Source organism: Alligator mississippiensis, chromosome 11, assembly GCF_030867095.1.
Source record: "Alligator mississippiensis isolate rAllMis1 chromosome 11, rAllMis1, whole genome shotgun sequence".
Lineage (NCBI taxonomy): Eukaryota > Metazoa > Chordata > Crocodylia > Alligatoridae > Alligator > Alligator mississippiensis.
Window position 1 is genome coordinate 57660545 of NC_081834.1, and position 4693 is coordinate 57665237.

The window sequence follows — 4693 nt, forward strand, 5'->3', positions numbered from 1 at the left end:
TCTAGAGGCTCAGTTGCATACAGAGGGCAAGGAGTTACTGGAGCGGGCGGCAGGAGGCTCCAAGCCGACGCTTAAAAATGGCACTGGCCGCATGGCGCCGCTGCTAGAAAATGGCGCCGAGAGAAAAACAAGCCGCCTGGAGAACCCGGAAAAGAAGGGCGGGGTTTCAAAAGAACAGGCGGAATTTCACCTAGCGAACCCGCCCCCTGAGGTGATGCCACTCCCAACGGCCCCACCTCCTTGCCACGGGGAGGGGGCAATGGGAGGGAAGATGTGTTCAGTGCTCCTGCCTGACGAATTTAACCCTCTCCCGACTGCGGCTCACCCGATAGCATTGATGAAGCAGATTGCAGATGAAGAAGGTACCACACATATCACTGTTACATCTCGCACACGCACTCGACCAGAGATACAAGAACTTTGTGGGGAGTCCAAAATGAAACCTGAAGAGACTCTAGCCATATGGCTGGGATGACTGATCGTGGAATTCGGATCTGACATACTAGACCTAGAAGAAGCAAGTGCCTTGACCCTGTCACAACCCAAAGTTGTGATTTGTTGTTTGTGTCTGCTTCGGCATCGCTAAATTATTTTCCCGCTAAATTGCAGCTTCTTTGCATGGTAGAGCTCTCTGCTGCAGAGGAGAACTCTGGTGCAACGGAGTATTTCCCGCCAATTTGTAGCTTTCTTTGCAGGGTGCATTTCTCTGCTGCAGAGAAGAAATGCTCGTTGCAAAGAGTTCCCGCCATTCGTATTATAATTCGAGCCCCATTATTGGCTTGTGCTAAATTATTCATACATGGCGGCTAGTGATTGGCTTGCTAGCCGTATAAGAAGCTTGAGTGGTTTCCGCCCAAGCTGGAGATCTCCGAGAATCTCAGGAGGATCCTGAGAACCCCGATTCCGAGAATTCCGGGAGAAATCCGAGAGAATTCCGGCAAGAAATCCACGATTACCTCGTGGATTTCTATGTAAATCTCGGACCGAATGGTGGTTTAATCAGCCATCAAGAGCCTCTCCACGTCGCCGATAAATTCCTAGATGTATCCCTTCCTGTATACTAAAAGATTTAAACCCACACCAGACCCGCGGAGCCTTAACAACTCCGTGGTTGAGGGAACTGAAGAGTATTATCGTACGAACCCACGGAGATTCAGCCACTCCGGGGGAACCGAGCCCACGGAGCCTAAACAACTCTGGGGGAATTAAATCCACGGAGCTTCGACAACGCCGGGGAAAGAGCTGACTTGTCGTAATCCTCCAACGGGGATTCAAGCGGAGCTGTGCCTGGAAAGCTGTCCAGCCTACACCAGTACCATCTTTGGTGTAAGTAAATAATATTTTAATCAACCACTACGTGTCCGTGACTGATTCTAGCTCGTCGCCCGCTCTCTCCGACCCCGCGTACCTGGGCTGCTGGCCACAGCCCGCGTGCGCAAAGACGGGCCCCGGCTCACCCGCACCCGGCCCGCACAGACCCAACAAGCAGCGTGGAGTGGAGGACGCGCCACTGATTTGAACGTGGTCTCGGAAAACACACATTGGCCCATTCCACTACCGGTGCTTGTAGTGGGACAAGTAACCCATAAATCCCACGCCTGGCATGAGGGTCGCCCACAGAAGGCCAGTGCGGAACAACTTCTCTTAGCCATAATCGGAGTGTCATACCTTTCGTGGAGCCCAAGGACGCATCCACTGGGACTAACAGCAACCCAGCGCAAGGAAAGATGGGCTCATCGCCACTTATCAAACCCCGGAGCAATTCCAATGCCTCTGGAGGCTATAGACGCCTGTGTAGAGGTGTACAGAGGGATGGACGCTATCCCGCTCCGACTCTTTCTTAACCCAATGGCAGGTCAGTCAGCAGGGAACCTCTTAGGTCATCTCCCACGACTGCAGGCACTCATGAAACAAGGCGAGGGAACTCCTGTTGATGCAAAAGACCGACCTTTGACGTATCCGGTTGGAGCATCGAGACCGAGGCATCAGGAACTTGACCCACGGCGAGAGCCACGGTTCTCACCCCAAAGAACACCAGAGGAAAGAGTCATGTTCGGGTTCCTTCTCAGTCATTCCGGACTCATGAAGCAGCAGTTGCGTATCCTTGGGGATGAGGGCCAACATCGTCTAGCCGACGCACTGGGATTCAAATTCGGGGACAAGCCAAAAAACGAGTAATGGCCATCAGCTCCGCCGGCGGCCTTCTCCAACTCAAACCTGACCCCACTGATCTTCACCCCTACGCCGAACTTACTGTCTATGATCCCGCCGATCCAAGTAATCAACAACAAGTGCTCTTCCTCCTTGACACCAGAGCACAAGTCAATGTAATCACTCCAACGACACCCCACCAGAAAACCACAAAAACAATTAGAGTACAGGGACTCAACGCTGTTGCAGTTACAACAAAAGTCAAATTTACAGTCCAAGGCCATCGACGCGCTCTAGAGGCAGTGTTAGGGGGCATTAATATCCTGGGAATTCTGGGAATCAAGGCGCTCAACCTCAAAGAACAAGTGCTACAAGCGTTACCCATCGCTATCCCGGAGCCGGATTGGCATCGACCGACGCTCCGCAACACCTCTACCTGGCGATACTGACCAATCCCAACCAAGGGCCCCCTCAAAAAGTCCCTCATTGACCTCCTGCAACAACTCGAGCAACGGGGTTGTATTAAACCAGTAACTGCTAGCACCTACCTGTCACTGGGATGGGGAGTCGCAAAACCTGGAAAACCCAACGAAGCCCGGCTAGTCGTTGATTACAGGGAGGCCAACAAAAGGTGTCAAGTGCTTCAAGAACCCAACCCTTCTACCCTACCACAATGTATGTTCGAAAAGGCTCAATTCCAGCGAGACAAATGGGTTGGGGTCACACTTCATGGATCTAAAGAACAAGTTCTTCTCAATTCCGATAGCTGACCCTGAAGGAGTGTTGAATATGTGCATCGAGGGCACCATGTACAGATGGACAGTCTGCCCACAGGGATACTGCAACGCCCCGTCACTAGCCACTGGTGCCATGAACAATACCTTGAAGAACTTTCGTGCCTCACACACCCTTCCATCCGAAGAGGAACTAAGAATCTGGAGTTATGTTGATGACATCGCTATCATGGGCCATGATAGTTCCATTGTTAACAACATAGTCAACCAACTAGTCGCCCACCTTCAAGGTGAGGGATGGATGATCAACGAGGAAAAGTCATGCCTACATCCCGTAGATGACATCACGTTCCTCGGCACCCGATTCATTGGCTCCATCCGCCACGGAATCTCGCATGATGGTCCCGACATCGACATATTAAAGAAATCCCTGCCCGTGACCAAAAGACATTTTCAGCAGCTTTTAGGTCACTTAAATTGGTACCGGCATTATGTTAACCCCAGTCATCTAACGCTCCTCACTAAATTACAGTGACAGATCCGTGACAAGTCCCGAAAATCCACACCTTGGACGGAAGGGGATCAGTGGAACCTGCATCGCCTGTTAGCCACTGTCAAAAGTACACAGCTCCATGCAATCAACCTTGGTGAACCATTAATCATAACTCCTGGATTCACCATGAACCACGTGTGGGCTGTCGCGCACAACCCTCATAATGAACTAGTATACACTGCCCATAAAACTCTTCAAGCAGCACAACACCGGTATGGAGCTATAGGAAAAATTCTCCTAGCTGGACAGCTAGTGGAGCCATTAGCAAGGGGGCATGGGACGCTTCGCGCTCCCATTGCCACTTTGTTGCCTTTGTTAGATGCAGAGAAAGTTGACCCGCATTTTCAAGGAGAACCCAAGATGTGGAATACGTTACTGCTTACCCATCATTACAACTGGTGCTGCTGGAAATTTGAAGACACAATACCTGATCCTAGCCCAGGGGATGAGGAAAAGCTCCCAACGCTATATGGAACCTCCGCTCCGGCCTGGATGGCCTCAGATGGAACCTCCCGACACGGCGGAGGCTACGGGTACTATTGTAAGGCTTGCCACAATCTGGAAATACTCCGAGCCCACCCGGGTGACAACTCTGCTCAAAAATGTGAACTGTTGGGATTCCTTAAGGTACTGCAACACTGTCTAGCACACCATGACGATACACTTCCAGTTCCAATCATTGCAATCGACTCACAGTACATCTATAAGATTCTTACCGGTACAGCCCTTCCTGTTGAAAATTTGGGTAATTGGGAAGATATCTGGGAAACTCTGACTAAATTTACACGGCTCCCACTGGTTAAGCATACCAAGTCACACTGCCCGGACACTGACCCAGTGCATGAAGTCATTGACAAACTCTTGGAAGACCCACTCCGGACCGACGTAGTTTTGCCCATCACTACTAACTCCGGTCCTGAAGTAAGCCCATTCCTCACATGGCTTCATGAAAATTGGGGTCACCCGGAACCGCAGGCCAGCCATTGACGCTGGTGCCAAATCACTACAGAGCCAACCTCGTATGGAGTTCAACGCGATTGGGAAAAGGTAGCACAAGCCTGTGAGATATGTGCCAAGGAGAAATGCCATCGAACCAAACATCAATTTGGAGCTTTTGACCCTTCGCAGTTCCAAGCGGGAAAGGTCTGGCAAGTAGATCTACTCAGGCCCCTCCTGGGGTCTAAACCGCCAAGTAAGGGATTAGTCATTGTTGATTTGGGAACACGCCAGTTACAAGTCATTCCCTTACAGAAAA